Source organism: Lissotriton helveticus, chromosome 4_1 (assembly GCF_964261635.1).
Source record: "Lissotriton helveticus chromosome 4_1, aLisHel1.1, whole genome shotgun sequence".
In the NCBI taxonomy this organism is placed as follows: Eukaryota; Metazoa; Chordata; class Amphibia; order Caudata; family Salamandridae; genus Lissotriton; species Lissotriton helveticus.
The window spans coordinates 1,168,264,335-1,168,286,387 of NC_136063.1; positions in this window are offsets into that span (position 1 = coordinate 1,168,264,335).

Consider the following 22,053-nt stretch of genomic DNA (forward strand, 5'->3'; position numbering starts at 1 on the left):
GTTACACACCAGGCTGACAACAATGGAAGACTCACTAAAGAAGGAATTAGGGGCCAGATGTAGGTAGCCCTTTACCGATCGGAATCGGCCGAAAATACCGATTTTCGGCCGTTTCCGATCGGTAAAGGGCTATGGAGATGTAGGGGCACATTTTCGGTAATTTTACCAATTCGTTATCATTACCGAATCGGTAAATTTACCGAGTCGGTAATATTTACCGATTCGGTAATGATAACGATTCTGTAACATTACCGAAAATGCTATGTAGGTAGCCTATGTTCCATCAGCACATGGCTTACAGAATCGGTATTTTACCATGGAATACAAATCCATGGTAAAAAAACGATTCCTGTGTACATGCACATCTGTGCATGTACACATGTGCCATGTGACAGACAGACGTGCCCTTAGGGCATGTCTGTGTGCCACATTGCACACATGGCCGTTTTGGGGGTGCTAGAGGGTGTCAAAGTGACACCCCCTGCACCCTTGTGAATTCTATAATTTCCGATTCGGTAAATACCGAATCGGTAATGCCTAATCATTCCTATGGGCTTCAAAGCCCATAGGAAAGAATAGGCATTACCGATTCGGTATTTACCGAATCGGTAATTATAGAATTGTTAAGGATTCGGTAACGAATCCAGATGTTGGGACCTACATCCCATTTACCGATTTTAAAATACCGAATCGTTAAGATTCGGTATTTAAAAATCGGTAAATGGGATTTACCTACATCGGGCCCTAGAAGTCATAAAACTCAGAATATCCAAACTTGAGATAGCTGTAAAAGAAATCCTAGCTCCAGTTAAGACACAAAATGGTGACATAATTACAAAGAAAGAGGCACAAACCAACTTACCATTAACCACATCACATTTCGTGCCTACTCATTGACTTCCAGATCCCACCGTAAGAAATTCCCCCATGAATTTAGAAACTCTGCACCTTTCACCGGAAGCAGCGCCATATGTAATTATATTGAGAAACGTCCCTAAACTAATGCCCGTGAAACATAAATATATTCTGAACTTAAAAATAAGGCCATTCACTGGATGGCCAAGCAGCATTGGAGTACACACTGTCTTTGCCAAGAAGTAATAATGGTCAGAAGTGTTGGAAGGTATTAAGAAGATCGAAGTAGATTATATAAACTACTTTATTAACAATAAGTATACGACGTCTTGCCACAAGAGCTTACAGCTGTAACTGACATAACATCTGTCAGTTCAGTGCAAGGACAGTAGGAACATTCCAAGAGGGCGAAAGGAACGGGGGTGGCAAGGGAAGGGAGTAGGAACAAAGCAGTGGATGGGGAGGGCTGAGAAAAGAGCAGATTATAACACTTCTCCCTTCCACAACAACAACAGTAAATGGATGAGGGGATGAACAGGGGTAAAGGGCAATATAATTACGCAATTGTAATCATTAATGCAGGTTACATTAATGGAAACATAGATGTTCTGAAACAAGATAATTTATCAATGAATATCATAATCTTTATGCCACAAAGGAGCTCTACATGAACGAGAACAGGAAGGTTCCCCATTAGTCATAAGGTCCCAATGAGAAGCCTCCGAATTTGCATCATAGTTCCTCGTGTGGGATGAGTCTGGAAGATGATTGCTCTTACTGTGGCTAGCATTGTCATGTGAAAATCTGTCCATGCTCCAGGTCCTACCATCATCCAGAGTGACCACATTCTTTTTGACCTCTACTATTCTCATGGGTTTAGAGAACATGCTGTCACAGGGACAACCGGCAACTGGAAGGTTATCTACTTCACTGTCCCCAAATTTCCAATCAAGAGCTTTCACTGCATGTTTCAAGTCATACCTTTTAGTACACACTTCTTGATGTTGTTTAACATGACCTTCCTTCTCCTCTTTGTTTACTCATCTGGGTTATCCTCCTCCCAACCAGTTAGGGATCATTTTGGTTCCCGGTAACCTACCCTTGAGTGCCAGAAATGTAGAAATATTCGTCACAGAATTAGGTGTAGTATGATAGGACCATAGCATGTTTTTAAGTGCTTTATCTACAGGTTTACCTGAGATGTGAGCCATTTAAATGCATTCAAAGCAGTTTTAAAATGGCAAATAGACAATTTCCTCAAAAATTATGCATTTCGTCTGAAGTAAATTGGACTCCATTGTCTGTTATGATGGTACCGGGAACTCCTTCAGTCATAAAGGTATCAGAATGAAATTCAATCAAAGACATGCTGATTTGAGTACAGACTTTTGTCATTATCCAATGCGAATGGTAATCTACCAATACCAACATGAATTTGCCTTCCCACAAAGGGTTTTTTAGAGGACCAATAATATCTAAACCAAGTTTATCCCATGGTTTTAAAGTTACATTTACAGGACACATAGGGACAGCTCTTGTAACCTTGGTTTTGTCACTCAATGCACAAATCCTGCACTCTTTTACCTTGTTCTCTACAATTCTATCCATACCTGGGAACCAGTAGGATGCTCTGCCTTTAGACTTAGTCAGGTTTCTGCCCAGGCGGTCTTCATGGGCTAGATCTGCAATTCTATCCCACAGATCCTTAGGTGGTATCAGCTTATCTTTCCTCATAACTCTTTCATTTGCAGTGCTTAATTCATGACAAAGTTCCCCAAAATCCTTCAAATCGTCATCTAAGCACCCTTGTTTCAAAGGCCAAACTTGAACAATTTTTTCCTTTACCTTGTTGAGAGACGCATCTGTGCTCATGCCCACTTCCCATTCCTCTGTAGAAATACATAGAATCTCCACTAGCATGACTTGTTTTATTACACGGTCCACTTCTGTTTCCTCTCCACTACACAGTAATCTAGATAATCAGTCAGCTACTACATTCGTAGTACCGGGATCATAATCAACTTTGAAGTTGTATACTTCTAAGTCCAACAGCCATCTGCCTTTGGTTGAAACAATGTATATATGTGGTTTGTGGTCTGTTCATACAGTGAAGGGTAAACCCCACAGATAAAATTTAAAGTAAATAATAGCTCATGCCACGGTTAGTGCCTCTCTCTGCACAGTGAAGTAGTTGCGCTCAGCATCTTTTAGTGCCCTCTTTGTCATCTATGGATTGAAGGAGGGTTGCACCAATGCCGTTGATGCTGGCATCCATTGTTAGTAAAGTTCTACTTCTAGGGTCAAAGTTGCCCAAAAATGGGGCGTTCACAATAGCTTTCTTGGTAAGTTCAAAAGACTCTTGACAATCTGTGCTCCAGACAAAGTGTTCCCCTTTTTTTAAGTATCTCTCTTAAAGGAGCCGTGATGTCAGCAAAGTTTTTTTTACAAAGTTTGTTATGCACTCGACTAACCCGAGGAAGGATTTATCTTCCTCTTTGTTAGTTGGTGCTGGGGCTTCCCTCACTGCCTTTACAAGATCTTTTTATTTTAGAAAGAGCGAGACATGGCGGCCGTGAGCTAAGCGGTCGCTTACCGCGCCGGTAGCTCTCCTGCCTTGACACAGAGGTTTAACGCTATACTCGCCCTAAAGATTATGGCAATGCTCGTGTGAACGCCATTCATTTAAAAAATAAACCCCTTTTACCTGGGAGTAGTGCGGGCGATGTGCATTGGAACCTCTGTGGATTTGCCGCACTGCCTCGTTGCCGCCTCGGAGCTGAGGAGGGGCTGGAGGTTGACGGTGTGTCGGCTGCTGCTTGGTGGACTTGCCCGAGGTGCTTCCAGTAACGAGAGTGGCAGATTCAGCATCTGCGAGGCGGCGGGAGCCGCTGCCTCCACGCTGGACAAAGAAGCAGCACAGCAAAGTTCTGCTGATGGAGTTTTGACCGGGGAGGTCAGAGGAGGGGTGGTGGTGACTCCTCTCGGGGCGCAGAAGCGTCTAACAGAAGGTAACATAGTGGGTCTCTCACTAGGAGAGCCCCGGGGGAGTCATATTGCTCCATATTGCCGTAGGACAAAAGGTACCTCCACTACCACTATGATCTCTGTCCCGATGAGAAGTGGCTTTAAGGGCAAGGTGGCAAGGCAGTTAGCGGCATTGGCTGGGGGCAAGCTTGAGGCGAACAAGCTTGGCAAAGAAAGTAAAGTAGGCAGACACAAAAAAACATCTAAAATTAAATCAAAAGCCAAATCTGAAAAGCAAGCAAACAAGGAGAGTAGCGCCTTAAAAAACATCACTAAAATATCCCTTGAAAATAGACAGTTACTCGAGGGGGAGCTAGCGGAGAATATTGACGAAATTACTGATGAAATCTCTTCTCCCTATCGAATATACAAGGGAAAAGGCATAAGTAATACTAAAAGAAAAGGTCTCCATTGGAGATTAAAGTTAAAGTAACCCCCTCGCTGAGGTCATACTTTAAGGTTTTGCTGCACGTTTTGGACGTTGTGGAGCAGGGGGAAGTTCTCAGGACAAATAGTGTGTAGTCTCAACCTTTTTCTAACATGGCAATGGAGAGTCCCCAGCCCCTGCCAGAGCCCTGCCCCCAATCAGAAATTAGCTCAGACACTTTGCAGGTTTCTGGTCTGCTATTGAGTTCTTCCATCTTGCCAGAGTCGCAGTCACAGTTGCAGTTACAGCTACAGACGCAGCCACAGCCACAGCCATTGCCACAGAATAAATCTCAGGCTGGGCAACTCCCTCAGCTGAGGGAGCCTCTATCACTAGGAGCCTCTGAAATGTGTGAGATTACAAGTGTGGAAAATCTCCCGACAGGTGAAAGCGACAAAGTTGTTATTGCCCATGAAGTAGTGGAGAAAAATATGGGTGCTGGTGAAGGTGCAGTGGCGAGTGATAATCCTCCCCCGGGTACTTCGTTAGAGTCCTTATTCTTCACTATGGCAGCAGATATTAAAAAGGGTTTCACAACCTCGGAGGCAAATCAAGGGGACATAAGATTTTTTTGTGAAACTCTGGAGAAAAAGCTAGACACTCTGAATTCAAGGACAGGAGTCCTAGAAAGCTCTGTGGAAGAACTTAAGACAGACCTGGGAGCAGCCAAAGATGATATCGTCTTACTCAGAAGAGAGAAAGCCGCACACTCAGAGACAGAGTGGAGTCACTGGCAAATTACTCCAGACGTAATAATCTGCGCCTTCTGAAGGTGCCAGAGGGGAAAGAAGAGGATGACTTAAATTCCTTTATTATAGCCCTCATCAAGGAGGTGGTGCAGATCGACATATCAGAAGAGCAATTGAAGCAAGATATCCAGAGGATACGCAGAGACCCCTATAGGAAAAATCCAAATTGCACAAGGCCAAGGAGGATCTTGATCAATTTTCTCACCTTTGAAATAAAAGAGAAAATTCTAACGGTGGCCCTTAAATTAAAGTCATTGAAAGCAAGAGATTTCATTTTTGAAATCAGGTTGGATCTCTCGCGTGCCACTCTGGATCGCCAGTGGGAACTGGGGAGGAGAATGGAAGACTTTAAGAAATTGGGAGCTGTGGTCCAACTTAAATTCCCGGCCCAATTGAGGATTATGTTAAATAACAAGATGTATAATGTGCGAACAGTGCATGAGGCAGACGACCTGCTGAAAAATCTTAAATAATTTATTTTCCTCATCATGACAAATTATGTATAGTATGTAGCCACCTGCCCAAATTTAGGTGAAGCCTATTAAGGGGATGGTCAGGCACCATTGCACTGTACTAGATGTAGAAATATTTGGTATATACCAGGTACATCAATTAATTAAATTCTATGTTTGACAAACACATGTATAAAAGCACTGTCATAAGCCTATAGAACAAGCATTTGCAATGCAATAGGCCTCGCATTAAGAAAGTTTGAGCTATTGGTCTTGTAAATGGCAAATTTGTTATTTATGTGTTGGTTTTGAAAATAGCGAAGTTAATAGCTTTGTCATTTACAATACCAATACGTTTAAATTTTGGAAATGTGACACCTATAGCATTTGTAATGCAACATGTTTTGTATTTACGTAACTTAGATGTATTGATATTACAAATAACAATGGTTTTTAGTTTTTTTTTAAAATAATTAATACCTAAATAAAAGCTATTGTAATGTATAATGGAAATAGCTGAAGCTTTTGTAATTAACTTTTGTGAAGATTATGTTCAGTGTATTTTACTGTGAGGAAAATCTAAGAACAGAAGTGTAATATTAACATCTTTTTGTGACATTTGTAATAAAGTTTGAAACATTGAGAGAACATATTTGAACCAGTTGAATAGTTGCACAGATTGATGCTGTGGTTTCGCTTAGTGATGTTAGGGATGGCAACGAGTGATGCTGTGTCGTTCAGTGAAGCTGTGGTAGAGCATAGTGATGTTGTGGTGCCCCTGAGTGATGCTGTGGTGGTGCGATAGATAGATAGAGTGCGGGCGATAGATAGATAGAGGGAGGGCGATAGATAGATAGATAGATAGACAGAGTGGGGGCGATAGATAGATAGAGTGTACCAGAGGCAGAGAATTTGGGCGGTGGGGGTTATGATTAAGAAATCCTATCCGAGACACCGCTGGGAAGATAAAACGATGTGTAAGTTAGGGCAAAGCAGGAAGCAGTGAATATGGTGGGGAAACCGAAAGAAATGTGGTGCACAGCGGTCGAGACAAAAGAAAATTCAGGAAAGATGGGCTTAGCTTCTAGGAATGGCAATTAGACATGACTAGATCTGACATTGTTTGGTATTTGGGGTGGCGGGGTGGGGGCTAGGAGGTACGGCCTACCGCTCAGCTGGACGGCTAAGTACACTACATGCATGGGTAGTTGTCTACTACTATTGTATACTTGCTTAAATGTCCCGTTTGCTTTCTTGGGTGACGACTGTGACGGAAATACATTGTCGCTTCGTGGACACGCCTGATGCCATTGTATTTAACGCTTGAATTAGGCATTTTATATAGTTTGCTGAGGAGCGTTAGATTAAATGTATTCTTCTGATTCAAGGGTAGGAGGGAAACTCTTTTTAGAGTACTGGATTCAGAAAGCTGTTGGCCATCCCACATCCAAGTTTGAAGGGGACGGGTGTAGAATGATTAGTTAGGACTTATGTTTTGAGACAAAATTAGTATAATAGGCATGCTAGCAAATGGAGACTCCTGATGCTTTTCATGGCGAACTCAGTGGCTCATGAAACAGTGTGTGGAGCAATACAGAAGCCTGAGGTTTGCCACAAGTTATGCTATCCCTCTTCATTTTGCAGACACAGGAAGGGAGAGGGTGCAAGATGGTTTGTAATATCATTAATGACATCACATGTGAAGACTTGAGCAGTACTTTGTGGTGAGTTTGGTTGCGTAATCCGAACTGGTGATTTTTTTGCTGTTTTTCAACTAAGACCTGCAGCTGTATCTTCACTGAAACTGTCTTTTAGTGGATTTCGCAGGTTTTTAAAAACGAGTCTTAGTTCTATGAGCGATGGTAACCATAATGCAGCTTTAATAAAGTGTTTTCAGTGAATACACATATACATGTGTTATAGAGTCAGCAATAGCTACTCTGTAGTTATGGTTCAGCCACGCTTTACAAAGCTAACTTTGGTGCTATTTGATGGCATGGTGGGTGAAATATGGTGGACTGGGATGCGGCCACAGCTATCACCAGTGGCTGAGATTACGTCAAGCATTCTATTCTTCATTTTGTTTTTTGATGCCCTAAGTGTGTTGGGTACGCCCAGACCTGGGTCCTGTGCTCAGTGATACTGGAATCAAGCTACACGAGGCCGATGAGCCTATGATGAGGGTAAAACTGTTCCTGGGTTGAGTGTATTCTGGTTCAGGGAGGATGCTGCTAGGCAGTGCAGGCTGGACTGTCCACATGGGAGCAGGGTCAAGGCAGATTTGCATATAGTTTGGTCCAAACTGAGGTAGCATGGTGGGTGAAAAATGATGCTTTGGAATGTGAGCCGAGCGCTTACCAGTGGCTGAGATTAATTCAAGCATTCCATCCATCACTTAATTTTTTTACACTAGTTTGTGGCATGCTCAAAGGGTCAGGGAAGAAAATGCTCATCCTCGGGTGACCTGGGAGGACTTTTAAGACTAAGACTAATAAAAATCTGAACATATTTAATAGGATACCAACCAAGATCGACACTGGGACAAGTCAAAAACAAGGAAACCCCACAGGGAGGGCCACTTGGCCATACAAGCTGCAGGGGCTGCAGATGGAAAACAGCTAAATGTCACTGTGTCTACAGCGGAAACACTCTTTGCAACAGAGATGATCTGCAGTAAGTTCCACTGCAAATAACTACTGGAACGCCAGTTTTTCACAGCTCTTGATTCTGATGCATAAATATTAGTATGCTGTGCTCAACACCCGAGGATTTCAATACTCTTTACTTGTATTCCCTCTGCACAGCAGTTGATGATTCCTTAAAAAAACAGCTTTCCATTGTTATCTACAGACAATAAAAGCATCAAAACAATCAACACCCAAACTGCCCGTGCTTTTCGCTACTATGTTTTCTATGTGGACACATGGAAAAGTTGAACTTTTTTAGGTTCGTTTTAAATAATGAACTATGTTCTCACTGTTGAAAATGCACAACGTTAAAAGTCTGTACAATAGGGAGGAAATGATCCCAAACTCAGAGTTTGGGGGACCGTTAGTATTCTCCTTCGTTTCCAGTGCTGCACTATTTAGTTAACGTAGAAACAACATCAATGCACTTTGAAAATGCTTCCCTTGCCCTAAGAATTACCACGAGGTCAGGAAGTGCCTACAATTTGCCATCAACATCATCCATATTTAAACGACATCTGCAAGTTTATAATTGCTTATGTATGGCAGGAAGACAGACAGACAAATACCCTGCCCCTGATGTTCTCCTCGGCATACACTACTGCTAACAAAATTAAAACGTCCGCATGGCAACCAGCCTCTGGCATCCCCAGAGAGGGACAGCGGTACACAGTAGGGTGGATATTCGGCGTGTAAGTGGAAATATTTGCAAACTACGAGACGTGGCACTTTTGAAGACACGTATACTTTAAAGACAGTGGCCTCGATTCCGATCCGGTAAAATATTCCGCCGTACAATTCCCAGTCAATCGCACGCCCAAGTACGACACGCACACCCCCGCAACAAGCCTACGCGAACACCCCCACCCGCCAATGGCCCGTCCCAGTCAATCGCACGCCCAAGTATGCCACGCATCCCCCCCAACAAGCCCACATGAACACCCCCACCACCAATGGCTCGTACCAGTCAATCGCACGCACAAGTATGACACGCACACCCCCCTAACAAGCCCACGCGAACACCCCCACCCGCCAACGGCCCGTACCAGTCAATCGCATGCACAAGTGCGACACGCACATCCCCCAACAAACCCACGCGAACACCCCCACCTGTCAACGGCTCGTACCAGTCAATCGCACGAACAAGTATGACACGCACACCCCCCTACGCTAACACCCCCACCCGCCAACGGCCCGTCCCAGTCAATCGCACGCCCAAGTACGACACGCACACCCCCGCAACAAGCCTACGCGAACACCCCCACTCGCCAACGGCTCGTACCAGTCAATCGCACGCACAAGTACGACACGCACACCCCCCTACGCGAACACCCCCACCCGCCAACGGCCCATACCAATCAATCGCACACCCAAGTACGACACGCACACCCCCCCAACAAGCCTACGCGAACACCCCCACCCGCCAACGGCCCCTCCCAGTCAATCACATGCCCAAGTACGCCACGCACCCCCCCCAACAAGCCTACGTGAACACCCCCACCCGCCAACGGCTCATACCAGTCAATCGCACGCCCAAGTACGACACGCACACCCCCCAACAAGCCTACGCGAACACCCCCACCCGCCAACGGCTCATACCAGTCAATCGCACGCATAAATACGACACGCACACATAACGCCAACACCCAAACCAGCACAAGGACTTTGCAAACAAGTGGCACAACAACAGTGAACATGTCTCCTTTGTACACACCATACAGAATCAATGTCCTGGTCACAGCCAAACAGAGGTCAACACTAACACCCACCCCATATAACACACACACACAACCAATTCAAATTAAGCCACACCCATTATTTGACCAATAAAAGGGTCCACACATACAACCCATCATCCTTTGCAACATACCCATTCTTGCGAAGAAACAGAGAGCACACCAACTATTGCAGCCACATACCTACACACATACACCCTATCACATCTACACCCACACCACCCCCTTCACAATCACAACCACATACACTCATCCATACACACAATCACCCCTCAATCCCATACACCCCACACCATGACCACACCCAAGAATCCAAAGTTCACTAACCCGGAGAATGAGATACTTACAGATGAAGTCATCAGAGTCGAGCCACAGCTGTTTGGCGCATTGGTCAGACAGACCAGCATGGCAGAAAAAACACGCCTGTGGGAGAGGATCGTAGACCGGGTCAATGCTGTTGCACCCATCCGGCGCACCAAGGGGGAATGCCAGGCCAGGCGGTATGATCTGCGGAGGATAGTCAAGAAGAAAATGGACCAGGACTACGCCTCTGCACACCACACTGGAGGTGGTGGTCCCCGCAGACCTCCTGTATACCAGCCCTGGGAGGAGAAAGTCATGGCCCTGCTGTCACCGGTGGGAGTACATGGAATAGAAGGAGCCGTTGAGTCTGGTGAGTGTACAAAAAATACATGTTACATGGGTGGACTTACAACAGTGCCCAGCAGCATGGGGTGGGTGGCCATGAGTCCTAGCAGGACACAACTAAAAGTGGTTTGTTGCAAGTGGGACCCACAAAGGGTGGAAGGTGGAGGGTAGGAGGCTGCTCTCATCCCATTTGCCCCAGGGCCTCACCCAGGCACCATGGCCAATGTACAGGGATAGGGAAATATCACACAAGAAAGTAGACCACAGCTCGTAAACAATATCATGTTGTGGACACACCTTCCAGAGATACAATATTTTGTGACACAGTAAGGCAGTGTAGCAAGTGAGCAAGCACAAACAACCTGCCTCCAACCCTGTCTCCCCCTCCCACTGTGGCCCTCTCCCACTGTGGCCCTCTCCCACTGTCACACTCTCCCTCTGTCGCCCTCTCACACTGTTGCCCTCTCCCTCTGTCGCCCTCTCCCTCTGTCGCCCTCCCCCTCTGTCGCCCTCTCCCTCTGTCACCCTCTCCCTCTGTCGCCCTCTCTCTCTGTTGCCCTCTCCCACTGTCACCCTCTCCCTCTGTTGCCCTCTCCCTCTGTCGCCTTCTCCCTCTGTTGCCCTCCCCCTCTGTCGCCCTCCCCCTCTGTCACCCTCTCCCTCTGTCACCCTCTCCCACTGTGCCCTCTCCCTCTGTCGCCCTCTCCCACTGTCGCCCTCTCCCTCTGTTGCCCTCTCCCTCTGTCGACCTCTCCCTCTGTCGCCCTCCCCCTCTGTCGCCCTCCCCCTCTGTCACCCTCTCCCTCTGTCGCCCTCTCCCACTGTCGCCCTCTCCCACTGTCACCCTCTCCCTCTGTCGCCCTCTCCCTCTGTCGCCCTCCCCCTCTGTCGCCCTCCCCCTCTGTCACCCTCTCCCTCTGTCGCCCTCTCCCACTGTCGCCCTCTCCCTCTGTCGCCCTCTCCCACTGTCGCCCTCTCCCTCTGTTGCCCTCTCCCTCTGTCGTCCTCTCCCTCTGTCGCCCTCCCCCTCTGTTGCCCTCTCCCTCTGTCACCCTCTCCCTCTGTCGCCCTCTCCCACTGTCGCCCTCTCCCACTGTCGCCCTCTCCCACTGTCGCCCTCTCCCACTGTCGCCCTCTCCCACTGTTGCCCTCTCCCTCTGTCGCCCTCCCTCCCTCTGTCGCCCTCTCCCTCTGTCGCCCTCCCTCCCTCTGTCGCCCTCTCCCTCTGTTGCCCTCTCCCTCTGTCGCCCTCTCCCACTGTCGCCCTCTCCCTCTGTTGCCCTCTCCCTCTGTCGCCCTCCCCCTCTGTCACCCTCCCCCTCTGTCACCCTCTCCCACTGTTGCCCTCTCCCACTGTCGCCATCTCCCACTGTCGCCCTCTCCCACTGTTGCCCTCTCCCACTGTTGCCCTCTCCCACTGTTGCCCTCTCCCTCTGTTGCCCTCTCCCTCTGTCACCCTCCCTCCCTCTGTTGCCCTCTCCCTCTGTTGCCCTCTCCCTCTCTCGCCCTCTCCCTCTGTTGCCCTCTCCCACTGTCGCCCTCTCCCACTGTCGCCCTCTCCCACTGTCGCCCTCTCCCACTGTTGCCCTCTCCCACTGTCGCCCTCTCCCACTGTTGCCCTCTCCCTCTGTTGCCCTCCCTCCCTCTGTCGCCCTCCCCCTCTGTCACCCTCTCCCTCTGTCACCCTCTCCCACTGTCGCCCTCTCCCACTGTCGCCCTCTCCCTCTGTCGCCCTCTCCCTCTGTCGCCCTCCCCCTCTGTCGCCCTCCCCCTCTGTCACCCTCTCCCTCTGTCGCCCTCTCCCACTGTCGCCCTCTCCCTCTGTCGCCCTCTCCCACTGTCGCCCTCTCCCTCTGTTGCCCTCTCCCTCTGTCGTCCTCTCCCTCTGTCGCCCTCCCCCTCTGTTGCCCTCTCCCTCTGTCACCCTCTCCCTCTGTCGCCCTCTCCCACTGTCGCCCTCTCCCACTGTCGCCCTCTCCCACTGTCGCCCTCTCCCACTGTCGCCCTCTCCCACTGTTGCCCTCTCCCTCTGTCGCCCTCCCTCCCTCTGTCGCCCTCTCCCTCTGTCGCCCTCCCTCCCTCTGTCGCCCTCTCCCTCGTTTGCCCTCTCCCTCTGTCGCCCTCTCCCACTGTCGCCCTCTCCCTCTGTTGCCCTCTCCCTCTGTCGCCCTCCCCCTCTGTCACCCTCCCCCTCTGTCACCCTCTCCCACTGTTGCCCTCTCCCACTGTCGCCATCTCCCACTGTCGCCCTCTCCCACTGTTGCCCTCTCCCACTGTTGCCCTCTCCCACTGTTGCCCTCTCCCTCTGTTGCCCTCTCCCTCTGTCACCCTCCCTCCCTCTGTTGCCCTCTCCCTCTGTTGCCCTCTCCCTCTCTCGCCCTCTCCCTCTGTTGCCCTCTCCCACTGTCGCCCTCTCCCACTGTCGCCCTCTCCCACTGTCGCCCTCTCCCACTGTTGCCCTCTCCTACTGTCGCCCTCTCCCACTGTTGCCCTCTCCCTCTGTTGCCCTCCCTCCCTCTGTCGCCCTCTCCCTCTGTTGCCCTCTCCCTCTGTCGCCCTCCCTCCCTCTGTTGCCCTCTCCCTCTGTCGCCCTCTCCCTCTGTTGCCCTCTCCCTCTGTTGCCCTCCCTCCCACTGTCGCCCTCTCCCTCTGTTGCCCTCTCCCTCTGTCGCCCTCTCCCACTGTCGCCCTCTCCCACTGTCGCCCTCTCCCACTGTCGCCCTCTCCCACTGTCGCCCTCTCCCTCTGTCGCGCTCCCTCCCACTGTCACCTCACCGCATCTCCCTGGGCACACACACAGTTGCACCCAAGCACTGCACAGGCCTTACAAACACCATAGAGCAGAATGTTTAGGGATGTCTCCTAATTACCAGCAGTCATCCACTAAGTGCCTGCAACACACACACCATTTCCATGCAACACTGTACTGTGTCAGGACTCACATATCGGAAACCTCTGTAGTACACAATGGCCACAGGTGTAGGCAGCACAAGTCCCTCCTGTGATCACTGCAAACACAAACACCAGGACAAGCTCACACACCCTGTGCATGAACACAAAACCACAATTATGCCAGCATGCTACATCAGGGGGCAGCCAAATCATGAACGATGGACGCTTGCAAATCACACACAAACTACTACCATGGCCTATCCTACACCCGCCTTACAGAAACTCATCCCCTGGGGACAGGCTTTGGAGTGCAACACTGTCCCAATTGTCATGTACCACAACAAAACACTCACTCATATGAAAACTCATACTACTCATACATGCACATTGCTGATGCTCAAGTCCATTGTGCCGCTCAAACAATGCACGTGCCCCATCTCATGAACGTTGTGGATGCACTGAAGTACCAACATGGACATGGGTATTGACAAGGTAATGCGTCTTACAGAAGTGCCAAGTTCAAAAGCCATGATCTATAAGTGTGTGTACAGGTCCTGGGGTGTTGGCATTGTTTGGCCATCACGATACAGCAAAAGACATCCAAAGTAGTAGATGTCATGCAAATTAATGATGCTCTGTCTCTTACATCAACATGCTGTATCTAAACTCTGTGCATGCTTGACGCAGACATAAGGATTTACACCGTATCCTGGATGTTGCGTGAACATGACCAATGCTTTACATGTGTTGTGCCGGCAATACAAGACACAGCAATGGCTGTGTCAGTCATTGTCAAGAGAATGGAAGAATGAAAATACCCCAGAGTACATGTCAATTTATTACCACTACATACACAACATAACAATGTCAACAGTGTAAAGCTTGTGGAACTGTGATGCTCATAATGGATAACTAAACAAGATGTCACTTGATAGTGCCTTAACAGTGTCTGTCTCTCCCACACACAGGGGAACGTGTGGCGCCCCCCCAACCAGGGGGGAGAAGGATCCCAGTCCCAGGCTCAGCAGGACCCAGACCCCACCGACAGCGACGCCACTCAACGCACTGTGGATGACCCCAACCAACCTGGCTCCTCTGGATCCCAAACGCCTGCAGCAACTGTACCAGCTACATCTCAGCCAACCACCGGACCCATTCCCACCACATCCCAGCAGACAGGTCACAGCCCTGCCCATGATCCACAAGAGAGCCAGTCTGAAATTGAGGGACACCCTTTGTCGGGCGCCCCTGAGGTTGCTGACGACCTCCACCCTGGCAGCACTCGGGGGGCCCGTCGATTGGATGTGCCCACAAGCGCAGGCCGTGTTCGTGTGGGTCAGGGTGGTGGGAGTGGCGGAAGGCGGAGGCGAGATTCTGGCCAGTCAGCTGCAGCACCCGGTATGCCTGAACTCGCTAACATCCTGGAGGCATACCGGCGGGACACCAGGGAGATAGGCCAGCTTGCGGAGGCCCGCAACCAGGTGAAAGAACAGCAGGCAGAGCAAATAGCCAGGCAAGACCTACATTATGGACGGGTGGAGGCAAGTCTGGCTCAGCTCTTGACGGTGCATCGGGAAATGAGCCAATCGCTACGTCAGAGAGCTGCCAACATGCAGCACCCTCCCTGTGTCACAAGGCCAGCAACATCACGGCAAAGTGTGACACCAGCCACAGGGAGTGAGGAGGAGGAGCAGGAGGAACTCTCTGACGTAGCATCCCATGCATCATCCAGGCCTGCACCTGAGGGTCCCCCAAGGAAGGTGGGTCGTCCACGGCTAAGACGTTGAGGAACAGTGGGCCATGCACATCTCCCAGGACACTGGACCTGGCATATTGCCCCTGGGTACAATAGCATCCCCTATGACACTCTCCCACATGGACATGCTAGTCACAGTCTGCCCAATGATGCCAAGCACTGTGGCCTGGACTCTGTTGACTGAAACTGTAAGGCATCTCATCTCCGGCAGTGAACTTTGGATTCCACCCCTTTCTGTACAGCACCTATTCACGTTTCCTGCACAAGATCTCCCAATAAATATACTAATCCTCATACGCATGTGGTGAGTTATCTTTGCACCACAGCCTAAATTGATATGTGTGTGCAAATGTATGAAATGCAAGGGTATACAACAAACAGCAGCCAACCACACACTTGGATCAGAATCTGAGTGCGGACACACATTGGTCAGAAAATCCTAACAACTAGATACATGGATGGAAAGACACACCTGTGTGGGATAGTAAATGCTGGAGGGGGGTTTGGATCCCAAAACTGCTATCACAGGCAGGCCCAGCAGAGTCACTTTGAGGTGTACAGATCAGTGTGACAAAAGTAGTTGTCCACGTAGGGAGTACCTACAACTGTGTCCTCAGGTATGTGAACTATCTTCTGCATGATGCAGTACTGTGGATGTGATGAATGGCGCACAGGAAACAAGGGTGGCAGGACAGACTGTGGGCAATGGGCTGTAGCACTCTACACAAGCACACCTGAATAGGTGACCTACCCCTATGTAGCTACAAGTACTATACTACTGTAATGGGAGCAACGCATACAGAACAACTACGCACATCTGACAAATACCTACACCAGAACGGGGAAATCACACCACACCCAAGAGACGTGGTCATGGTTTGTGTCCCCTGTGGCTACTTGACTGACAGTGACAGCTATGTTTTTGCTGCTGTGGCGTTGACAAGGTAACACTGTACAATATTGTGCCTATGGAAGGTGTGTGTGTGCTGTACACGGCACATGACCTGGTGGTACATAGACCCAATGTCATGTGAATCTGCCATAGTCGTGCCAGTATGTGTTGCACACACAGGCATAGCAGCTGCAATGGCTGAGTTAGAAGCATTGTGATAGCAGGAGGGTGAATGTCTGGTGTTGTCTGTGTGTAGGGTGGCAGGAGCATGGTCTATAAATGGATGGAAGGAGGGTCATCCTGTAGGTCTCTGTGTCCCTGGATAATGTGCGCTACATGGTGGCTGTATATGCAGCAGCAGCAATGAGTGAAGACATGCCGGCAGGAGGGGTGTGACAACTTGCAAAACAAGCACATACCACAAGGGCATTTGCAAGCCACAAAGTGACATGTGTATGTGAAGGCAGGACTGTCTGACTCACTCAGGGTCACTGCAAATAAAATGGCACAGTAATCACCATAGATCACAGTCACTGGATCAGGGCCCTTACGGACAAGTGGGGCACAAGACACACAGCGTCAGCAGGTGTAGACTACAGCTAGTGTGTTCAAAGCTAAACAGCAACTACACAGCCATCTACCTCACACACAACATAGTATTCTAGCCTCCTCCAAAACATGCGTGTGGTCACTTTACAGGTAAACACATAACAAGCATAAGCTAATTTCATGCTAAATAGTATACATGCACATTAGAAGGACATGTGCGTTGACATCAAGGCGGCACAATAATCTGTAGAAGTCAGATGTCATGCACAACATGATTATTTACATTATGAGCCCATAGAGCATTATCAACCATACATGAGCATTGGCAAGAACTCCAAATAACACTATTAATGATGTCACCTGTAATGCAGCAGTACTATTGACTACAAGCCTGTCAAGGACTGGCCGTACCTTTCTTCATCAGAGTGGTGTGATGCTCAAAGGGTTCCACCTCCAAATAGCCCCTTGGTCTGAGTACAAACGGCAGACACCAAAGGGTGATCAGGCGAGGGAAGGAGAGGATGGGAACTGCTGGGAGGGAGACCTGAAACAGAGGTAAATAACCATTAGGAGTACATTCTCATGTCACTGACACTTCAAAAACATCATTAGCTACACTGTACCAGTCACACCTGTGAAGTTTACTGACTGTAGACAATTTTAGATGAGTAATCATGGTATCACATGAGATCCGATGCTGTGACACAGACACATAAAACCTAGGACAGTCTGTCATCCATTCGAGTCATGTGTAACGCTCTTAAGTGAGCTACCATGCAATGAGATCTATGTTGTTACAAATCATTCACTGGCTCAGATGAGGTTGACCTTACAAACAAATGGAAACATATGGCAATGCTACTTACGCTAACTGTAATGTCTGCATGTGATTATGGGTACCCATAAGGGCCATGTACCCCAACTTGACTTCACCCACAACAGCTGTAAGTATCACATATGATGACGAAGCTAATGATCTACATGCAATGAAGGCACTCATTAGCCAGTCTTTTGATCTGTCAAGTTTGCATTACTATGCTAAACATGATATGCAGGTTTAAAAGATATAAAGTGCAAGTGATGTTGATCCAAGCCACATAATGAGACCCTAGCCTTGCCCAGTAATGCTGCACGGGACTAGAGATTCATGGGAATGACCGCACTCCACTGGTGCTACACAATAAATCACATATGCATCACCCAAACATTTTCATTTCTCATGCTAAACATTCATGGCATCGTGTGAATCAAAACAGAACTGCTACTCACTGTGAAGGCTGGTGTAGCTGTATTTTCGAGCTGCACTGCGGTAACGACATGACAGTGACATGATATACTGCAACAAGGGGCAATGCATCCATGTAAACAGAATGACAGGACAGTTATCTCAACATGTGGAACATAGACTGTGCCACACCTACACCACATGGTTTGATGGTAATCAAACGGAACTGGCCCACAAGCTGGAGGAGAGGATCCAGTCACATTCTAATGCACACAGTGAGGCTGCAATCCCCCTTAGAGTCCGTGATTGTGACCTCTGACACAATGTAAAGCCATGGTATATGCAATGTTGCAGTGTCAATGTCTACACACATAGATGCATTCACCAGAGTCTCTAACTACAACAGATGACAGTCAGATGGGGTGACTATCCTGTCATGGGAGTGGGCATACATGTAATAAGTAACAATTTGTAGTTGCATGTATGCATGGTCTCACTACATGCACATGAACATGTACCACACGTTTCAAAACATACCAACGCTAAACAGCCTCATATGAGTCCTTACCCAAATTGACTTCTCCACATGTCCATGCATGCTCCGTTGATTTGGCTGACGTTGCAATCATGATGAGCAATAGCAGGATGACCACGATGACCCCAACGGACAACAGGCAGGGCGAGCTGTGGATGAGAGTGGCACACAAGGGGTCAAGTTCTGTTTCATGTCATTTTGACAATGTCCTGTTTATTATCCAGATGTTGTAGTACACCTGTACATTCAAAATGCACACATAGCACGTATGTGTGTTGCATTACATCTGCACCTGTGTGACACTGCACAACAAACATCCACATGAGCTTGCATACAGTCTGTTGCATACACAGCATGCTACCCATGCAACTCTATAGTGGATGTTTCAGATTACAGCTGCTATGACTCACCATCATGAAAAGAAGTTGCGGATGAGGTGACTCCGGATATCATCTTCACCCTCCTGTCGCTGGCATCCTGGGCAAGGCCTTCATCCTCAAAGGGCGGATGTTCCAGCTCATCAGGATCAAGGTAGAGTGGCACAGCCTTCTCCACTGCCATGTTGTATAGCATGCAGCACACGGTGAAGATGTCACACACCTTGCGTGGGCTGTATTGGAGGGCTCCGCCTGTCTTGTCCAGGCACCTGAACCGGCTCTTCAGGAGTCCAAAAGTTCGCTCGATCACCTGCCTGGTCTTCCCATGAGCATTGTTGTACCGCTGGTCTGCAGCTGTCCTGGGGTTGCGTAGTGGAGTCATTAACCACGGCATTTTTGGATATCCAGCGTCTCCCGCAAATTGACATCATGGAAATGAGTGTGTAATATGATGCAGATCATGAAGTTGTGACATACTGACATACATAGCTGACAGGGTATACTCACCAACAAGACATGCCTGGTGGTTGTGCAGCTGCAGCATCATCTGTGGTACCCTGCTATGCCTCATGATGAAAGCATCGTGGCATGATCCTGGAAAACATGCACAAACATGTGAGATTATCATGTTGGCAAGACACACCACCAGGGCATTTATTGAGTGGTAGTGTTTCCTGTTGCCATACGCTTGCTCCTGAGCCTGTGGTGGCACCAGAGTAACATGTGTACCATCAATTGCACCAATTACATGTGGCATGTGGCCCAGGGCATAGAATTCCCCCTTGTCATCTGTCAACTCTTCTGGAGTAGGGAATGTAATGAATTCATCCAGGTGCAGCAACATAGCTGCCAATACATCACCCAATACCCGGCTAAACATTGTCTGAGACATCCCTCCCACATCAGCTATGGTGAATTGGAACGTACCTGTGGCAAAGAAATGGAGGGCTGCCATCACCTTTACCTTGGGTGTCAGCGCAGTTGGATACCTGTGGCGGGGTTGTAGGTGAGCCTCCAGCCTGTCCGTCAGGTCTTTGATCATCTGTCTGTTGAATCAATATCGACGGATGCAATTCCGCTCCCTCATGGCTTCCAATTCAGGCAACGGCCTTTACAGAGGGGGTGCCCTGCAATACACAATTTATCAAATATGTCTTCAACTGTCTGACTATGACAATAACAATGTACATGGCACAAGCAACACTGCTTTAAATTATCTTGACAATTTTGAGTGTGGCGTGGGATACACACTGATGTAACATGTGCCAGCTCCCAGCCACTCCTCCGTGAAAAGTAAAAGACCTGTGGTGTGTAGAATGGATATGACATGCATACAAATGATCTGATGGAAAGGTCTTAGTGAGCATTGACAGTGTATCATGTCAGTGACACACGTCATGTGAATGTCAGTAGGAGCTTGTCTGCACATCTAGACAGCTGACAGCAATACACACACACACACCACATGTGCCATCATTTGCACAGTTCTGCCTTAGTCATGTTGCGGTGTTTACTTTCCCTAACTATTACATGACCATCATCATACAGCATAAATCTTAGATTTGTGACAAATGGTCTGTGATGCCATCACACATATGAGTGGGTAATTAACACACGGGGCATGGTGTGTGTACATTAGAAACCAGGTCATCACGCCAAGGACACAACATAGATGCTCCTACAGCAGATGTACTGAACTGTATGGACTAGTTACTTACGTTTTGTAACAAGATACCAGTAAGGAACAGTAGTTAGTCGCATAATCCTGACTTTGAATACATGACAAGCTTTTGACAAATTTGCCTCCCTGGATGCCATCGATCTGCCCAGTGAGTCGGGGCTATCCGGCCACACCGGAAAAAAGACAGTGTGGCTAATTGGCATCCTACAAGGGCGTGGCCAAGTATTGCCCGTACCTACAATGCACACTCTGCCAGCAGTTACACAACCATGTCCCACAGAGAGTGTGGGTAGCAGACAAAGAGGCATGTGATTTAGGAAGAGCCCACTCCCAGACTCAGGGAGGATGATGACATGTTTCCGTAGTGCTCATACCTCTTGGATACCCTCTACAGCGGAGCTAACGGGAATGTGGTCTGTGATTTGGGGGCCTGGATGCCCATGCTCTCTGGGGTGGGGTGGGAGGACAGGGAACATGGTCAGTCCGGGGAGGGGTGTGGGCGTCTGACAACGTGCCTATCTACAGCCAAACATGCAGCGTGCCTGTATATGCTGGCCAATAAAGATACAGTACATTCCTGAAGATAGGCCTGCAGAGGCACAGCGGAGCTGAGTGGAGTTGAAGGACCTCAGTGAGGAGGTTGGTCCTCACGGCGGCAACGGGGAGATGAAGGGGCAAGGCTCCGGCCGCCCACGTAAACACTACACTGTACGTTGCCCGCTCATCCAAAAACACGTTTGGAGTAGACAATCCCAGTGTCAGGCTAGGTGTCCAGACCACTTGCATCCCCCAGTCCACCTGTCCTGTCGTCTTGGGACTGACACTCACGGGCCAGTGGGTCTTCATGACCCTACCAATACCCATTAACACCCATTGTAATGAGCTGTGGCAGGCTCATTGAAGTTTTACTCCCCATGCAGCATTATTAGCGGTGTTCAGCCGCACAGTTTCCACGCTGGAGCCGTACAGTGTGTGGTATTGGGGACAGCACCACCCGAGAACGGCACCAAGGCTGACACCTGGGGGACTGTTGCCAGTGAGGTTGTGAGTTGAACCAGCGAGGACCAGGATGACCATTCACATCCTGTCTGTCCCAGCGGTTCCGTGACGTATGCGCCGCCTGCGTCAGGGACAAAGCGAGTGATGGCGTCAGGGGCAAATCACCAGACGCGCTCGTGCCCCCAGATGGGTCCGCTGGGCCAGAAGCCGACGCGTAGGTCGTTGTTGGGGTGAGGGACATCATGGACATGAGGAAGTGCACTGACTCCTCCTGCTTCACATGCAGGGCAGGGCCCGGAGGTCGTGGTGCAGGCTACGACGGCTGCTAATTTGACAGAGCCGCGTGGGCGGTGTCACCCGAATCACATGCAGCATTGCACGTGCATTGTGGGGATTTGGAAGTGCGATGACATATCTTTGACTTATTTGGGATACCTGATGACTCAGCCCTGGAGGACTGATGTGTAATTCAGGGGCTCTGATGTCTCAACACCCACGCCCAGGCACTCGTCCTACGTCCAGACCATGAGCTATAGTGGTGCAGGGCCAACTGCTGGAGTCTGAGTGGC